Source organism: Lissotriton vulgaris, chromosome 1_1 (genome assembly GCF_964263255.1).
Source record: "Lissotriton vulgaris chromosome 1_1, aLisVul1.2, whole genome shotgun sequence".
NCBI classification, from domain to species: domain Eukaryota; kingdom Metazoa; phylum Chordata; class Amphibia; order Caudata; family Salamandridae; genus Lissotriton; species Lissotriton vulgaris.
This window is the reverse complement of record NC_141685.1, coordinates 5,431,029-5,450,746: the sequence shown is the minus strand read 5'-3', so window position 1 is coordinate 5,450,746 and position 19,718 is coordinate 5,431,029. Positions and strand designations below refer to the sequence as shown.

At 54.6% G+C, this 19,718-nt stretch overlaps 1 protein-coding gene across 1 annotated transcript in view; it reads right to left on the bottom strand.

Annotated features, from left to right (window-relative positions):
• Positions 1–19,718, bottom strand: part of LOC147736935 (uncharacterized) — a 115,108-nt gene that overhangs the window by 11,110 nt on the left and 84,280 nt on the right. The window lies entirely within an intron of this gene.

Below are 19,718 nucleotides of genomic sequence, written 5' to 3'. Positions count from 1 at the left end.
CCAAACATCGCACAATGTTGAGGAGGCCACTGGGGTGAGAGTTGGTTGCGTAAAATGGAGCGCCACGATAAAAGAACTGTTCAAAGAAGCACTGGGGTCACCAGCTTCTCAAATGGGCATGGCCTCTGTTTAGATAGCTGTCCAGAGGGCCAGAGACCTGGGTGGGGCCATCAATGTAAGCAATGGCCCGGAGCCGCCATGGCTAACTTGTAACTCCTGGGTCAGTTTGCTTGTGTGGTGACAGCAAAGATTCAAAGCATCCTGATATGGTTGGGTTGCCTATTGTGGTTCCTACTATTGATGAACTGTCTTAAAACGTGGCATTTGGGCAGACCACGGATCCGGGCAGCACGCACACAGATCAAAATGATGCACTTGGACACCCTTTCTTTTTGGGTTGGGTTGCGAACACGATCCACAAACTGGCATGTGGACACTCACTTCGGGATACTTGCTGCCTAGCAGCTCCTGCCACCCAGCACCAAACAAGCAGGACTTTTATAGCTAAGATGTATGCACCCTGCCAGGCTGTTCCAGTTGTGCTGGCATCACCGAGCTGCACTAGAGGAGTGTGGGCAATGGAGCAGACCACCCGAGGGAGCGACAAACCTGGAGGTTCATGGTGACAAAGAGTAATTCTTTTTAAGATTACTGTGAGGGTGTTACCAGTACTTCTGGAATGCAGTATTTTCATGGAAACCCCCCATAAAAGGTTAACTCTAGCTACAGTATGATTGCGGTTACTAAAAATGTAACAACTGATAGCACGGTATGCATCTACACGTTCTTTCTTTTTGCAAATTATGCTCGACTGATCTTATACTCTCTACAGCCCGTCCTATAATTTGTGTAGCGTATTTTATATGTTGTTTAATTCTTTCTTTTTACTATTGGCTTTCCCATTTAAAGTGCTGTATCTCACAGGCAGGGACGTTCTAGCACTGTAAATATAAAAGTCACCATTCCCTAGTGCACCAACTAGGATACAAGTTAGCGACCCTCCGGTTTCAGACGAAGACATCAGAAATGATAACACTACGCAATTGACCACTTCATATAGAATAGTTGAACTTGCATTTACTCTTCGTTTTAGATGTGTACATTATATTACAAATCCAACCCACTCTGACCTGATTGGCCCGGCCCTCACACAGCTCAAAGCTCTGCTGCAATATATTCTGATTTTACAAATGGAAGGTAAAATAAATAAATGTAAATATCAGAGGCCAATTGGTTTATGGGAAGACCACAATATAGACTGGCTGAGCCCTGCTCGGTCACCCTATCCCCCACCTTGGCCAAAGCCCGTCCACCCTTGCCTTGAGAGACGGAACTGCAAGTGACTCTGGGATCCTGGTTTTATTTACTGTGTGCGCATTGCATGACTAGGCCCAAAATTGACCCCAAGACCCAGAGCCTGGCTCTGGGGGCGTTGACAGACACTAAAAGCACACTGTTGGAGAGGCAAAGACTACGGTCTGTGTCCCTGGCTGCGTACAGTGAGTAGTGGTGGCAGCGTGCCATGTTCTGAGAGGTCACCAGCTGAACAGGCCATTTTACCTGTCAGAGGTTGGCCGCGATGCCTACAGGGCATTGACTAAAGTTCCATTCACGTGTCATGACCAGACCCTGCATTGGCATCCGCGTTTGCATTTCGAGACGTGTATTCATAATATAAGGTAGCAGGGCTCTATATTGTGTACACACGTGTATGTGTTTTGTTACCAGCTGCATCCATGTTCAATTGCCCATCATCTGACATGGCACAAGATGCTCAATATTATCAGCAATTGAGACGAGAAGGGTGTAACTTTGGACACAAGGGTGGAGGGATGGAGTCAGGAGTCAGGACCGCCTTTTAGAAGGTTCACCCTCACTGTGCTCATGTTGTAAGTATTCCCGCATGGAGGCAGCATCATCACTACCTGCTGGGAGCGCAATCACCCGGCGTGAAGTCCTTGTTTATGCTGCAGAAGAAGATGGACAATGAAATGCAACCAGGGAAACCAGTAAACCCAGACAGGGAATAAGCATTCAGGGTCTGAAAATAACACCGAAAAGTGGGTCACCGACATAATGGCTTTGTTGTAACTCAAGTTGCTTTACTGCCCGACACGAACAGCTGCTGTTTCAAGATAAGTATCACTGATAGTGACTCCCCGTAGACGAGGGCACATTGCCTGGTTTCTGCAAGTCTTCCGTGATGAAACTATTGTCGTGGGCAGTGGCCCTATGAGCTGCTTGTCTGATGAGAGGGAAGAGGAGAGAGCCTTGCCCAGCAGCAGTCTGCCTGACCTTTGAGGAGGACCATCAGCCGAGCCCCTTGTGAGGAACGGCCCAGAAGGAACAGAGGAAATGTGGCAGAGTGCCGAGAAGTCCTATGAAGTGCCTAGGGTCCCCCAGTCTCCCTGACTGAGCAAGTCTGTGTAGAGGTTGTGTCTCACTTGCCACTGGATTCAAGATAGCCTGGCTGATGAGGGTTATGAACCCGAAACCGGTCCCAGGATGCTTGATTCCGGTCCAGGGAAGACATGGCTTGGCAGTTTGGGCTGGACTGTTCCCATGAGGCACAGGGTCAGACTGATTTGCATATGGCCATGTCACAACTGGGGTGGCAGAGTGGGCTAAAGAACGGTGATGGATTAAACCCAGATCAGTTGACTGGGGGTGAGTGTTTGATTTGTCAAATGCTCCGTCCATCATCCCCTTTTGTCTCACTTGCCAGTGTCAACTGCTAAATAAAAAAGCTGATTCGGAGACGGCGGAGGGGAAGATACAGACAACCACTGCTGACTCTACCGTCATTGCACTTCTGCGATAAAACCAGCACCTCAGACCCAAGAAGGTGATCCTTCCACCGCGACTACTCGACCTTCCGCCATGACTACTGGGGCAGACATCTCAACGTGTCTTCTTGGAGACACTGTCACACCAGCGAGCTGCCCATTGATGGGAAATCAAAGGACAGCGATGGGTTGTCCCTTTGCCCCAGAGCTGGCTGTGTTATTCATGGCCAAGTTTGAGGAGAAGTTTATCTATGATAACAATCAATTTGCGCATCATATCCGAAAATGGTTTCGGTTTATTGATGACATTTTTTGCATTTGGGATGGACAAGATGATCTTAATTTTGTTTGTTGGATGAATGAATCCCAGATCAGTAGATATTCAATTCTGTGTGTCCAGTAACCAGTCATCTATCTTACATTTTTCGATGTAGCGGTCTTTGGCCATAATGGCCGATTATGAACTACATTCAACGGTTAGGAACAATGCCCTACATGATACTAGTCGTCATCCAGGCAGTTTACGTGACAATTTGCCTTAGGGAGTTTCTCCCCATACAACGGAATTGCTCAGGTAAACGTGATGATTTCACAAATGCAGAGATTCTTGTGCACAAATTAAAGGAACGCGGATACCCAAACAAATTGCTGAGAAACATAATGAAACGTGCTTGGTGGACTCTAAGAGAGACCCTTCTGGAAAAAAGAACAGCAAATGACTAGTTAGAACGCATGGTATGCGTCTCCACATTTTGTTCAAAGACTAACCAGTTCAAAAAGATTATCAGACAAAACTGGTATTGTTAAAAAAAATTGACAAATCATTCGAGCAGCCATTGTTTACATTGAAAAAAGAACGTACTATTGGAAGCCATCAAGTTCGTGCTGTGATCCCTTCAGGGCCCACAAGAAGCAATCCACGCAATTTATCTCCATTGGAGGGGCATTTCAAATGTGGCACATGTGTCTGTTGCGCCCAAACAATAGAGGGAACTTTGTTTCAGCACAACAACGTTAAATGGCTACATAAGAATTTCTCAAACTGTAAAACAAAAAATTTCGTATATGTGATTCAAATGTCCTTGTGAAAAATTGTACATCGGTGAGACCAACCAGGAGATTTGGAAAGGATCGTCCAACATAAATCATGAATAAGGCGTAAAGTTCTCTCTGCTTCATTAGTCAACCATTCATAATCAGTAGATAATCACCATACAGAAGCGGATTTACGCTGGACAGTTTTGACAACCATTAAAATTGACCCCCGGGGCGGTGACATTGATCAAAAACTGAACCGGACAGAGGCCTATCTTATATTACATTTGACACTGAGTCGAATGGACTCAATGAAATGTCAGAATCAAATCATTTGTCTCTGATATAACTATTCTTTCTGATTCATGTTTTCCAGCTTCTTCATGATGGGTCACCCCTACACATGATATTCCGTCATTTTCTAAACTGTGCCTCGTGTGTTTGGAGCGGAAACTTTGAGATTCTCTCAATAAATGCACTTGGGGATTGAGAGACCACATGCTTCATCTTCTCTGCCCCCCTGGACTGGCCTCACCTCCCCTGATCCAGCTGGACAGGCCTCACCTACTCTGCACCCCTGGACAGGCCTCTACTCCTCTGCACCCCTGGACAGGCCTCTCCTCCTCTCCTACTCTGCCCCTCCTCTAGACAGGCCTCACCTCCTCTGCACCCCTGGACAGGCCTCACCTCCTCTGCCCCTCCTCTAGACAGGCCACACCTCCTCTCTTCCTCTGGACAGGCCTCTCCCTCTCTGCCCCTCCTCTAGACAGGCCTCACCTCCTCTGCACCCCTGGACAGGCCTCTACTCCTCTGCACCCCTGGACAGGCCTCGCCTCCTCTGCACTCCTGGACAGGCCTCACCTCCTCTGCCCCCCTGGACAGGCCTCACCTCCGCTGATCCAACTGGACAGGCCTCACCTCCTCTGCACCCCTGGACAGGCCTCACCTCCTCTGATCCCCCTGGACAGGCCTCTCCTCCTCTGCACCCTTGGACATGCCTCTCCTCCTCTGCAGCACTGGACAGGCCTCACCTCCTCTGATCCCCCTGTACAGGCCTCACCTCCTCTGCACCCCTGGATAGGCCTCTCCTCCTCTGCACCACTGGACAGACCTCACCTCCTCTGCACCCCTGGACAGGCCTCTCCTCATCTGCACCCCCTGAACAGGCCTCTCCTCCTCTGTACCCCTGGATAGGCCTCTCCTCCTCTGTACCCCCTGAACAGGCCTCACCTCCTCTGCAACCCTGGGCAGGCCTCACCTCCTCTGACCCCGCTGGACAGGCCTCTCCTACTCTGCACCCCTGGATAGGCCTCGCCTCCTCTGCACTCCTGGACAGGTCTCGCCTCCTCTGCAAACCTGGACAGGCCTCTCCTCCTCTGCACCCCTGGACAGGCCTCTCCTCCTCTGCCCCTCCTCTGGACAGGCCTCACCTCCTCTGCACCCCTGGACAGGCCTCACCTCCTCTGCACCCTGGACAGGCCTCTCCTCCTCTGCCCCTTCTCTGGACAGGCCTCACCTCCTCTGCCCCTCCTCTGGACAGGCCTCTCCCTCTCTGCCCCTCCTCTAGACAGGCCTCACCTCCTCTGCACCCCTGGACAGGCCTCTACTCCTCTGCACCCCTGGACAGGCCTCTCATCCTCTGCACCCCTGGACAGGCCTCGCCTCCTCTGCACCCCTGGACAGGCCTCACCTCCTCTGCACCCCATGGACAGGCCTCTCCTCCTCTCCTCCTCTGCACCCCTGGACAGGCCTCACCTCCTCTGCCCCCCTGGACAGGCCTCACCTCCGCTGATCCAACTGGACAGGCCTCACCTCCTCTGCACCCCTGGGCAGGCCTCACCTCCTCTGATCCCCCTGGACAGGCCTTTCCTCCTCTGCACCCTTGGACAGGCCTCTCCTCCTCTGCACCACTGGACAGGCCTCACCTCCTCTGATCCCCTTGTACAGGCCTCACCTCCTCTGCACCCCTGGATAGGCCTCTCCTCCTCTGCACCACTGGACAGACCTCACCTCCTCTGCACCCCTGGACAGGCCTCTCCTCATCTGCACCCCCTGAACAGGCCTCTCCTCCTCTGTACCCCTGGATAGGCCTCTCCTCCTCTGCACCCCCTGGACAGGCCTCACCTCCTCTGCACCCCTGGGAAGGCCTCACCTCCTCTGATCCCGCTGGACAGGCCTCTCCTCCTCTGCACTCCTGGATAGGCCTCGCCTCCTCTGCACTCCTGGACAGGTCTCGCCTCCTCTGCAAACCTGGACAGGCCTCTCCTCCTCTGCACCCCTGGACAGGCCCCTCCTCCTTTGCCCCTCCTCTGGACAGGCCTCACCTCCTCTGCACCCCTGGACAGGCCTCACCTCCTCTGCACCCCGGACAGGCCTCTCCTCCTCTGGACAGGCCTCACCTCCTCTGCCCCTCCTCTGGACAGGCCTCTCCCTCTCTGCCCATCCTCTAGACAGGCCTCACCTCCTCTGCACCCCTGGACAGGCCTCTACTCCTCTGCACCCCTGGACAGGCCTCTCCTCCTCTGCACCCCTGGACAGGCCTCGCCTCCTCTGCACCCCTGGACAGGCCTCACCTTCTCTGCCCCCCCTGGACAGGCCTCACCTCCGCTGATCCAACTGGACAGGCCTCACCTCCTCTGCACACCTGGACAGGCCTCACCTCCTCTGATCCCCCTGGACAGGCCTCTCCTCCTCTGCACCCTTGGACAGGCCTCTCCTCCTCAGCACCACTGGACAGGCCTCACCTCCTCTGATCCCCCTGTACAGGCCTCACCTCCTCTGCACCCCTGGATAGGCCTCTCCTCCTCTGCACCACTGGACAGACCTCACCTCCTCTGCACCCCTGGACAGGCCTCTCCTCATCTGCACCCGTCTGAACAGGCCTCTCCTCCTCTGTACCCCTGGATAGGCCTCTCCTCCTCTGCACCCCCTGGACAGGCCTCACCTCCTCTGCACCCCTGGGCAGGCCTCACCTCCTCTGATCCCGCTGGACAGGCCTCTCCTCCTCTGCACCCCTGGATAGGCCTCACCTCCTCTGCACTCCTGGACAGGTCTCACCTCCTCTGCAAACCTGGACAGGCCTCTCCTCCTCTGCACCCCTGGATAAGCCTCGCCTCCTCTGCACTCCTGGACAGGCCTCACCTCCTCTGCACCCCTGGACAGGCCTCTCCTCCTCTGCTCCCCGGACAGGCCTCACCTCCTCTGCACCCCTGGACAGGCCTCACCTCCTCTGCTCGCCTGAACTGGCCTCACCTCCTCTGCTCCCTGGACAGGCTTCTAATCCTCTGCACCCCTGGACAGGCCTCACATCCTCTGCCCCTCCTCTGGACAGGCCTATCCTCCTCTGGACAGGCCTCAACTCCTCTCCTCCTCTGGACAGGCCTCTCCTCCTCTCATCCTCTGGACAGGCCTTCTCCTCCTCTGCTCCCCTGGACAGGCCTTACCTCCTCTGCTCACCCTGGACAGGCCTCTCCTCCTGTGCTCACCCTGGACAAGCCTCACCTCCTCTGTACCCCTCGACAGGCCTCCCCTCCTCTGCACCCCTGGACACGCCTCTCCTCCTCTGCACCCCTGGACAGGCCTCGCCTCCTCTGCACCCCTGGACAGGCCTCACCTCCTCTGCACCCCATGGACAGGCCTCTCCTCCTATCCTCCTCTGCACCCCTGGACAGGCCTCACCTCCTCTGCCCCCCTGGACAGGCCTCACCTCCGCTGATCCAACTGGACAGGCCTCACCCCTCTGCACCCCTGGACAGGCCTCATCTCCTCTGATCCCCCTGGACAGGCCCCACCTCCTCTGCACCCCTGGACAGACCTCACCTCCTCTGCACCCCTGGATAAGCCTCTCCTCCTCTGCACCACTGGACAGACCTCACCTCCTCTGCACCCCTGGACAGGCCTCTCCTCATCTGCACCCCCTGAACAGGCCTCTCCTCCTCTGTACCCCTGGATAGGCCTCTCCTCCCCTGCACCCCCTGGACAGGCCTCACCTCCTCTGCACCCCTGGGCAGGCCTCACCTCCTCTGATCCCGCTGGACAGGCCTCACCACCTCTCCTCCTCTGGACAGGCCTCTCATCCTCTGCAACCCTGGACAGGCCTCACCTCCTCGGGTCCCGCAGGACAGGCCTCTACCCCTCTACACCCCATGGACAGGCCTTTCCTCCTCTGCACCCCTGGACAGGCCTCACCTCCTCGGCACCCCTGGACAGGCCTCTCCTCCTCTGCACCCCTGGACAGGCCTCACCTCCTCTGCACCCCTGGATGGGCCTCACCTTCTCTGCACCACCTGGACAGGCCTCAGTTCTTCTGCACCCCTGGACTGGCCTCACTACCTCAGCCCCTCCCCTGGACAGGCCTCACCTTCTCTGCACCCCTGGAAAGGCCTCACCTCCTCTGCCCCTCCTCTGGACAGGCCTCACCTTCTCTCCTCCACTGGACCGGCCTCACCTCCTCTGCACCCCATGGACAGGCCTCTCCTCCTCTCCTCCTCTGCACCCCTGGACAGGCCTCACCTCCTCTGCCCCCCTGGACAGGCCTCACCTCCGCTGATCCAACTGGACAGGCCTCACCCCTCTGCACCCCTGGACAGGCCTCACCTCCTCTGATCCCCCTGGACAGGCCTCTCCTCCTCTGCACCCTTGGACAGGCCTCTCCTCCTCTGCACCACTGGACAGGCCTCACCTCCTCTGATCCACCTGTACAGGCCTCACCTCCTCTGCACCCCTGGATAGGCCTCTCCTCCTCTGCACCACTGGACAGACCTCACCTCCTCTGCACCCCTGGACAGGCCTCTCCTCATCTGCACCCCCTGAACAGGCCTCTCCTCCTCTGTACCCCTGGATAGGCCTCTCCTCCCCTGCGCCCCCTGGACAGGCCTCACCTCCTCTGCACCCCTGGGCAGGCCTCACCTCCTCTGATCCCGCTGGACAGGCCTCACCACCTCTCCTCCTCTGGACAGGACTCTCCTCCTCTGCAACCCTGGACAGGCCTCACCTCCTCGGATCCCGCAGGACAGGCCTCTACCCCTCTACACCCCATGGACAGGCCTTTCCCCCTCTGCACCCCTGGACAGGCCTCACCTCCTCTGCACCCCTGGAAAGGCCTCACCTCCTCTGCCCCTCCTCTGGACAGGCCTTACCTTCTCTCCTCCTCCTGACAGGCCTCTCCTCCTCTGCACCCCTGGACAGGCCTCTTCTCCCCTGCCCCTCCTCTGGACAGGCCTCTCCTCCTCTGCACCCCTGGACAGGCCTCACCTCCTCTGCACCCCTGTACAGGCCTCACCTCCTCTGCCTCTCCTCCTCTGGACAGGCCTCTCCTCCTCCTCTCCTCCTCTGGACAGGCCTCTCCTCCTCTGCACCCCTGGGCAGGCCTCACCTCCTCTGCTCTCCTGGACACGCCTCTCCTCCTCTGCCCCTCCCCTGGACAGTCCTCTCCTTCTCTCCTCCCCTGGACAGGACTCTCCTCCTCTGCCCCTCCTCTGGACGGGCCTCTCCTCCTCTGGGCAGGCCTCTCCTCCTCTGCCCCTCCTCTGGACAGGCCTCTCCTCCTCTGCTCCTCCTATGGGCAGGCCTCTCCTCCTCTGCCCCTCCTTTGGACAGGCCTCTCCTCCTCTCCCCCTCTGAACAGGCCTCTCCTACTCTGCCCCTCCTCTGGACAGGCCTCTCCTCCTACCCTCCTCTGAACAGGCCTCTCCTCCTCTGCTCCTCCTCTGGGCAGGCCTCTCCTCCTCTGCCCCTCCTCTGGACAGGCCTCTCTTCCTCTCCTCCTCTGGACAGGCCTCTGTGGTGACGCTCTAGGTCAGCGCACTAGTGTTCCGCGAGGCGGAACAGGAAACACGTCACGCGAGGACGGAAGGCGGCCGTTTGTATTCATTGGCGCCGACCGCTCCTCGCAGAGCAGTAGTGTGTACCCGGCGCTCCGTCCAGAATAAAGATTTACATAAAAGTAAACGAGCGTCGATCATCTTTGATAGATTCCATAATGGCGACGAGGGTGGGATTTGAAGCAGAACCCCGGAGGCAAGCAAAAAGGGCAATTGGGGGTCAGAAGACGCTGATCCCACCGGCGGACTCGCATTCCACGTGCTGAACAGCAGGACGGAGCGTGGCAGAGGTCTGCACACACCCCTATCTAAGCAGGCAGGACTGCACAGCTGAGGAGGTAGGCCTGCAGACACACGGGGCACCAGGCGCCACGGAGATTTGAAAGGCGAGCGAGCGTAACGACTGGGCCCGCGCCAATAGAGGCGAACCAAGGGACAGTGGGGAGCACCACCCCAAGGATAGCAAGACCAGCCGAGCAAGCTGGCGGAACAGAGTGAGGGCAGGGGAGAGTCTTCGAACACTCGCCCTGAAGAATCCATAGGAGTGCAGACAGCAGGAGGGGCTGGGACGCAACCAGTACTCACCCCTTCCAACGCACAACTAAGGGAAGACAGCGAGAGTGACCCGGAAGAAGGGGACCCCACCAGGCACAACGCTCCGGGCAGCCCCCAAGGGAAGTCAGTATCTGTTCAACCCTCCAGAAACAGGGAAGGCAGAATGGCGGTACACTCGTCATCCCTCACGCAACTGGTGCCATTCCTAACCAATCCAGGGGAACCAGAGCGGCAATGGGAGGACTGGAAGAGGTACTTCCTCAACTACCTCGACGCTTTGGAAGAAGAAGCAGGCGCTCCATACTCAAGTAAACGCAGAAAGAAGATCTTGCTACACAACCTGGGCCCGGAGGGGATAAGAATCTATGACACCATTGCGAAGGCAGAAAGAGACGCAGCTGACGACGATGTTTTCAGCCACACCATTGCCGACTTGGACGCACACTTCCGGCCCGTGGTTTGTGTCGCGATTGACCGCTACAATTTCTTCCAAAGGAAACAGAAGAGTAGCGAAACAGTAGATGAATATGTTGTTGCCCTACAGAAGCTCGCCATCTCATGCAAATTCGGCGCTCTACACGACGAGCTCATCCGAGACCAAATTATCATGCATACGTCGAGCTCCCATGTCCAGGACAAACTGTGGGTGAACGGAGATGCCCCACTCAAAGAAATTTGGGCCATGGTCAAGAAGGCCGAACTATCAAAACGCTGTGCCCAAGCAGCCAAAAAAGACTCAGGTGGTACGCAGTCGGTGTGCCAGATATCGACGCAACAGAAAGGAGAACGCCAGAGGCCAAAGGAGCCACAGAAGAAACCGGAGGGCAGGAAGCAGAAGTCCACATATTCCACCGACCAGAGAGGTGCTAAGGGAGGACGCCCGAGCTGCTACAGATGTGGGAGTGTCAACCATCTAGGGAACGATAAAGCGTGCCCGGCGTTCCGAGCTAAGTGCTCGTTTTGCGGCATATTTGGCCATTACGAGAAGGTATGCCGCCGGAAACCGAAAGGGGCCACAGTGAAATTCGTTGACCGAGAACAGCAAGACGACACCAATACCAGACTAAAGGAAGGAGCAACGCCAGTGGTGCACAAAGTAAGGAACATCCCGTTCAGAAGTAGAGAAGCGGTACAGCAAGAGTTGGACAGGCTCGAGAAGGAAGGGGTGATCAGGGCCATAGAAAGTGCAGAGTGGCTCTCCCCCTTGGTGGTAGCTCAAAAACCCAACGGCAAGGTCAGATTATGCGTGGACCTGAGAGAGTTGAACAAAAGCATACTCGTTGACAAGTTCCCCCTGCCACGCATAAACGAGATGTTGTCCAAGACCAAAAACATCAAGTGGTTTTCGACAGTGGACCTGTCGTCGGCATACCATCAGGTCAAGCTACACCCTTCCTGTACACACCTCACCTCGTTCATCACGCCATTTGGCTGTTACGAATTCCTAAGGATGCCATTCGGCTTAGCGTCAGCAGCCGCAGTCTTTCAAAAGATGATGCACAAATTGTTGAGGGGAGTGGTCGACGTCCAATTCTTTCAGGATGACATCCTGGTAATGGGGAAGTCCATGCACGACCACAATGAGAAGCTCCACAAAGTGTTCAAGATCCTACAGGACAACGGTCTGACTGCGGAATGGTCTAAATGCAGATTGGGAGTGAAATCAGTCACCTATTTGGGCCACGAAATAAGTGAAGAAGGAATCAGACCCAAAGCCGCCAACATGAAAGCCATTCAAGACGCACCCACCCCGAGCAAAAAGGAGGACGTTCGGTCATTCCTAGGAATGGCCGAATACTACAGCAAGTTTGTACCACAATTTGCCTCCAAAACGCACCACCTACGACAGCTGCTCAAAGAGAGGAACGGATTCCAGTGGGGTCAAGCGGAACAAGAAGAATTCGACAAGTTAAAGAAAGAAATGAGTGACGCCATCCCGCTCAAAGGATTCGATCCCCAGGCAGAGACAATCCTCACGACAGACGCAAGTGACCGAGGACTGGGAGCAGTCCTAATGCAACGCTCTGAAAAGGGTGACTTGCACACCGTCAGCTTCGCATCCAGGTCTCTAGCCCCCAACGAGGAGAAGTTCAGCGTGGTGGAAAAGGAGATGCTGGCAGTAGTATGGGCTATGGAGAGATTCCGTCAGTACCTGTGGGGAGCGCGATTCTTGGTAAAAACGGATCACAAACCCTTAGTCCGGGTGTTGACATCAAGCGGCCATGCGCATGCCACTCCTAGGATTGCAAAGATGACCCTGCGCCTGTTAGACTTCCTCTACGACGTGGAACACATTCCTGGGCCTCAAAACAAAGTGGCGGACTTCCTCAGCAGGGCAGCTGCCATGGAAGCGAGGAGTGACCATGAAGATCATGAATGGGCAGGCTATGTGGTCGCCACGATCCAGGAAGTAGAGAAGGCAATAAGTATGCAAGAGTGGGAGGAGGCATACAAAGAAGATGATGATCTGGAAGCCATCAAGGGGTATGTAGTCCACGGGTGGCCGGAAAAGAGGCACCTAAGAGAAGAACTCCGAAGATACTGGGAGGTCAGGGAGGAACTATCACTGGCTGAAGACTCCATCTTCCTGTTGAGAGGAGACAAGGTGATACCACCCAAGGGAGTACTGGAACACCTGATGGGATTACTGCATGAAGGACACCAGGGCATCACAAAAACCAAAGCCCTTGCCAGACAGGCCTACTGGTGGCCGGCTATCGATACGCAGGTAGAAAGGCACGTGAGACAGTGCGAATCTTGCGCCAAGGCAGACAAATCTCAACACCTAATCAGACCGCCCCTGGGGAAATTCCCCATACCGGATGGCCCGTGGGAAGTGCTATCAGTGGACATTTTAGGACCGGTCCTAAACAAAACAGGGACCCAGAAATATGTGGTAGCGCTGGTGGACAAATTCTCCAAATGGCCAGAAATCGAAGTTAGAGAAACCATGGACACGGAAGCGGTGATAAACTTCTTACAGTCCACATTCCTAAGAGAGGGCATTCCCAAGATCATCGTTAGCGATAACGGTCCCCAGTTCACCTCGACAAGATGGGCAACCTTCACCGAAAGGAATGGGATTGAAGTGAAGCACCCACCCATTTACCACCCCGCAGGGAATGGCCAAGTGGAGCGGTTTAACCGCGTGATCATGGGAACCATCCAAGCTGCCATCAACGATGGGTTGGATTGGGAGAAGGAACTGGAGAAGATGGTATGGGCATACAGGATCACCCCTGGCAGCACCGGGTACAGCCCGTTCAAGATCTTGCGGGGAAGAGAAGCGTTCACCAAGGACAATCAGGCATGGAGGAAGTTGGTGGTACAGAGCAGATGGTCTCCGGCAATAGTGAAAAGAAACCTAGAAAGAGCTCAGGAGGTCTATACGACTCACTTCAACAAGAACCACAATGTAAAGAAGGCAGAGCTGGACAAAGGGGACTGGGTTAGAGTAAAACTAGCAGTCCATAAGAAGAAGGGTGAGAGCAAATTCTCGCCGCCGTTACAAGTCTTGGAACCGTATGACCGATCGGCCTTGCTAAGCGACGGAAAGGTATGGTCACAGGACAGGATGGCCAAGTGCAGCAAGATAATCAAAGTGGAATGTGATGTGGAAGATGGTCTAGAGAATGTCGGGAGAGACGGAGAAGAAGAAAGTAACAGAGGAAGGAACGTGGATGTGGAAGAAGGACAGCAGGAAGTAGCCGAGGAGGAAGATGGGGCAGGAGAGCAAGAAGAGTGGAGAAGCGAAAGGAACGGAGAGAAGGACAAGGACTCGAAAGACAAGAGTGGTACGCATATTGGTGAGAGCATGGAACAGGAGTGCAAAGAGGGAATGATGAAAGTGAGAACCAGAAGGGGAAGAGAAGTGAAGACGCCAGAGAGATTCAAGGACTTTAACATGGACTGGAAGTAAGAACTTTTATTGTTGGGTTACGATGTGTAAAGGGGGGAGATGTGTGGTGACGCTCTAGGTCAGCGCACTAGTGTTCCGCGAGGCGGAACAGGAAACACGTCACGCGAGGACGGAAGGCGGCCGTTTGTATTCATTGGCGCCGACCGCTCCTCGCAGAGCAGTAGTGTGTACCCGGCGCTCCGTCCAGAATAAAGATTTACATAAAAGTAAACGAGCGTCGATCATCTTTGATAGATTCCATAGCCTCTCCTCCTCACCTCCTCTGGACAGGCCTCTCCTCCTCTGCCCCTCCTCTGGACAGGCCTCTCCTCCTCTGCCCCTCCTCTGGACAGGCCTCTCTTTCTCTCCTCCTCTGGACGGGCCTCTCTTTCTCTCCTCCTCTGGACAGGCCTCTCCTCCTCACCTCCTCTGGACAGGCCTCGCCTCCTCTGCCCCGCCTCTGGACAGGCCTCTTCTCCTTTGCCCCTCCTCTGGACAGGCCTCTCGGTGAAGGATTCTCATTAGGAACAGAGGAGCCCAGAGTTCATTCCCCTCATACAGCGCCTCTGACTCCCCCTGAGCCTCGGGGCGCTATGCACAGGCCCAGAAGAGAGACACTGCTCTCCTGGACCTGCCCAGAGCCCCGGATGCAGCTGTGGCTCGAGGCGCTTTAATCCCAGGGTCTCCAGCATTGTTCAAACCCTCCGTTTAAAGCTCCCTCCAGATACGAGGCGCTACACACTGACAAGTGTCACTCAAAGTGATGGATTGACAGAAATGTCCTGATTCAGCCCATAAGTGACCTCTGACCCCTCAGTGTCCTCTCTGGAGGGGGGTGGGGGGGCAGAGGCGCTACACACTGACAAGTGTCACTCAAAGTGATGGATTGACAGAAATGTCCTGATTCAGCCCATAAGTGACCTCTGACCCCTCAGTGTCCTCTCTGGGAGGGGGCAGATCTCGGGGTATTTCTGGCTTGTGCTGATGCTCGTGTCTTGTGCAGCTGACACTGCCCCCCCCCCCCACTCCTGGTGTCTGTCCCTCTGGGGGGGGGGGGGTCACACTGTGTGTGTCTTTTCTTGTGATAATAAATGTTTAATCCGATGCTCCTCGACTCTCCCCCCCCCCCGCCTCCTTCACGCTTTATAAAGATCCTGAAATAAATACAGAATAAACCACCCCCTGGGGGACTGCTGCTGCCTCCCCCTGGGGCCCCTGTAGGAGGTTAGGAGGGGCCCCTCTACTTCTGTATGAGGGAGGTGTAGAGATGTGTGAGGTAGTCTAGTGGTTGGGGGGCGGAGTCGTAGGAGGAGCAGGAACAGGAGGAGCTGGGAAAAGGAACTGGTCAGTTAGAGTAGGGACATTGAGTAAGCAAGACGTATTGAATAAAGCCCTTAAAGATAAACCATGGTGTCTGTGGTTATTGGTAGCTGGATGCTACAACTGGCGACGAGGGTGGGATGAGCAAAACCCCACAAGCCACAGCACCTCGTGGAATCATCCTGTTCCTGCAGCGTCGAGAAACGAGCTCCGCTGCTGAAGGAAGCGCCAAGAAGAAGAAACCGCCGTTGCACGGAGCTGCCCCAGAGAGGAGCTGGCAGCCGGTGACCCTGTCCCCTCGGAGGCTTTGTGGAAGAAGAGAGGGAGCCGCAGTACGAGCGTTGGAGCGCTCGAGAAGTCGGAGCAGTTCGCGCCAAAACGCGACATTGCTGCAGCATAGGCAGATAGAACAGAGGTCAGATAGAACAGAGGTCGGGAGCCCACCCCGACTCTGCACAGTGCCGAAGAAGCGGAAAAGAGTGCCCCCGGGCGAAGAGCATCGCCCCAGAAGATTTGGCGGTAAGCGCTGTCGAGCGCGATAGAACTGGAGCTCGAGTGACCCCAGCGCTAGGAACCTCACGCCTGATGCGTGTGTCTTTGACACGCTGTCGCCGCGTGGAAGCGGCCCCCTAGCGCAGCGAAGCAGTAAATTGCTCCAACCTCACCTGTGGCTCAGCGTGGGGACCGGGAGAAGTGCTGATGTCCCTGGGACCGGCGGCCGGTGAGTCCCGAATGAGTCTGCTGGGTCTGAATGAGCCACGTGAGTGAACAAAGTGAAAGTCTCGTGCAAGCAGGGATTTCAGGGGCGGCGGCCATATTGGAGTCAGGCAAGCCAATGGGACATCCCTGTGAAAATCAGGAGCGGCCATCTTTAAGTCAGGCAAGCAGTGTCTGGAAATAAGCATTGATAAAGGACAAACAAACAAGCACTGGCAGATGCATGCAAACAAGCATTGGCGAAGCGCAAACAAGCAGTGGCAAAGGCAAGAGACACACAGACAAGCATTGGCAGTAAACAAACAAACAAGCACTGGCAGATGCATGCAAATAAGCATTGGCGAAGCACAAACAAGCATTGGCAAAGGCAAGAGACACACAGACAAGCATTGGCAGTTGCATGCAAACAAGCATCAGCGAAAGTAAATCAACAAGCATTGGCAAAGACCAAACACACACTGGCAAAGGCCAAACAAGCTTTGGCGAAGGCCAAACAAGCATTGGCAAGGAACAAACAAATTACTGTCAAGAGCCCACAGACGAATCGTGGCGAGTAGAAACAAGAAGCAGTGGCGAAAGGAAACAAACACATGCAGTCTACAAGTCTTGGTACATGACAATAAACATACACTGGTAAACGCCAAGAAAGAGGCAGTGGCAAGGCAAACACACAAACGTGGATAACGGCGCGTGAACAACAATGAACACGGATTGGCAACTGAAACAGAACAAGCACGTTCACACACGAGACTGAACCAACTAACAAGCACGGGCAACCACAAGAGTTACTTACCATACATGCGTTGACAAACACGGGTGGCAACGTGGACATTGAGCAACACAAACGAATGCGCAGTGGTGAAGGCACTGAAGCAACACGTGTCTGTACCACAAGAGGCACAAGCGAACACAAGAACCAAGCAACGACAACGGCACATTGGAATAAGCATTAGCAAATGCAAGAGACAAATAACGACGACACTGAGCGCACACTGAAGAGCGCCGAAGTGACAAGAGCGGCTAGACTGTACTGCAGCAGACCCAGAGGAGGGCAGTCCTACAGAGGACCCTGGAGAGAGCAATCCCATCCAAGTTCATTCGCCGACGCATACTTTGTTAGCTACAAAGACCATCACTCTCCAAGCAAACTACCAAACCAAAGACCCTGACCGGAATCTCCCTCTCTCATGGCGGGTGGAGACACAGCACGGCGGGTCACTCCACACAGTGAAGTACCGCCCCCGGCGATGCAGACTGATGATTTGATCTCGGATCTCAAACGACACCGGTGGCTCGAAGCACTAGAAGATTTCTTAAAGGCCAATGGTGAACAAAGAGAGAGGAAGTGTCTACTACTACTCCTCCATTTGGTGGGTCCGGAGGGCCGATGCCCAATCAGGACATTTTCCAAGGAGGACACCGAAAGCTATAAAAGACTCCAAAGGGAGCTCTGTGCTCATCTCAACGCACAGACAGATGTGGACCATAATCGCATGGCTTTCAATACAGCACGGCAGGAACCAGGCGAACCGCTGCCAAACTTCATCACTCGTTTGCAAAGTATGGTACGAGGCTGCCACTTCAACACTTTCACAAATGAGGATGCGGTTCGACTTCGGATCATTGAAGGGTGCACAAATCCTGACACAAAGCGTAAGATCCTGCAAGGTCATTGGTCGTTAAAGGAGATCATCAAGAAGGCCGACATTGGAATGCAAATCAAAGCAAGAGAAGGATTGAAAGACGTGCACCTAAGCGCAAATCATCAAAATACCGAAGAAGATAGAACTCAGAAAACAAACAGAACTGAAAGGAGAGAGAGGGAAGGCAGACCAGCAAAAAGACAACGGGAAAGATACGGTGACAAAGAAAGTGACACAGATTATTCAGGGTCAGACTCCTCAACATCCGACCACTCGAAGTCAACCAAGGATCACCCGGAGTCAGATGACCCAGGGGCGACCATCCAAAAGACCGGTCCAAGAAGTCATTCACCTCCCAGGAGTTCCTCAAGGAGTCACTCAAGGTATGACACACAATGCTCTGATGGGGAAAGAGCATCAAGTGCAGATCACATCCCTGGACAAGAGGGCATCCGGCACAGCAAGTGGGAGAGAAAGAATAACCAGAGAAGAAGGGGTCGCACTGGTCAACACCGGAAGTCGGCGCAGGAACATCAGTCGACAAGCAGTGAAGACGAGTCCAAGGAAACATCTGGCCGAAGAACACACACAACTCAAATCAGAAGTGTTGGAGCATCCAACAAGAGGGAAGGAGAAACAGGTCGCACAAGACGGACTGATCCTCCATTGCAACAAACCAAACAAGAAGGCAATGAGGCAAACGCTTGGGATCAAGCACAAGGAACAAGCACAGGATCATCAAACAACCTCCCAAATGGGACAGCATTGAAGACGTTCCAACAAAGGCACACGGAGAAACATCTCAACGACAACTCAAAGGGGAAATACAATTCGCCATGGATTACGGACTTCAAAAATCCACTACCAAAGACGGCTTCAGAGAAAAGTTGGAGAAAGAGAGGGGAGAAGAATCTCTCTGACACTGAGTGCACATCCATCCGATCCTGGAGGTCGACAAAAGACTTCTCTGACCCAGAATGCACGTTCATGTCCAGGAACCCCTCTGACTCAGAGAGTGCGTCCGTCCGATCCTGGAGGTCAACAAGAGACTTCTCTGACCCAGAGAGCACAGCTGTACGATCCCGTGAGGCGACCACGTCATGGTCCCGACAACAGCCACGGCGTCAACCACCCGACCGCGCCATAGGACCAGAGGGCACCCTTCCTGTCAAGAGTAACGTAACACACACTAAGGTCTCTGACTACTCAGCCACGCCACAAGGCAATCTGTCATGTCAATCACAAACATATCCGGACATGGACCAGACACCGTCACCCCTGAAGGGGTCCGAAAGGCTGACTCAAAGGACCTATAAAAGGAAAACAGAGACAGTGGACCTTAGTCATCGGACGGGAAGGGACCTGACAGCCAGTCCGCAGAGAAAGCCGGACATGTCAGCAGAGAGGGATCATCGGATGAGTGAAAAACATGCCCATGCACAGATAGACAATGAGTTCGTCAGACAATCCGAGGTTGTGCATGAGTTACCGAACCGAACCAAGACAGTCTCGTCAGATAATACCATACTGTCTGATGGGCATGACCCAGAGGTGAACGACAGTGTCGCCCTCGACCGGACAAGACAAGAAGGGGCAAGGGTAAGCGCAGGTCCCCATAAAAGGACCAGAACATTGTCCACTCATGAAAGGGACCGAGCACCCGAACCAACTGTTACACCACCAGAAGAAAATATGAGGACTGCCGACCGTGAGAGTGAACCGCTCACCCACATTGTGGTCAAGAATGTCCTGATCAAGACACCGGAAAGAGTGACCAAAGCCAAACCCACCACTGACTCGACGCTATTGAGGCTTGAAGAACAGACCGTCCGCCAACCCGTGTGGTGGATTGAAGAACTGCGAACACTGAGGACATTAAGCTCACTTTGTTAAGAAAGGGGGAGATGTAGAGATGTGTGAGGTAGTCTAGTGGTTGGGGGGC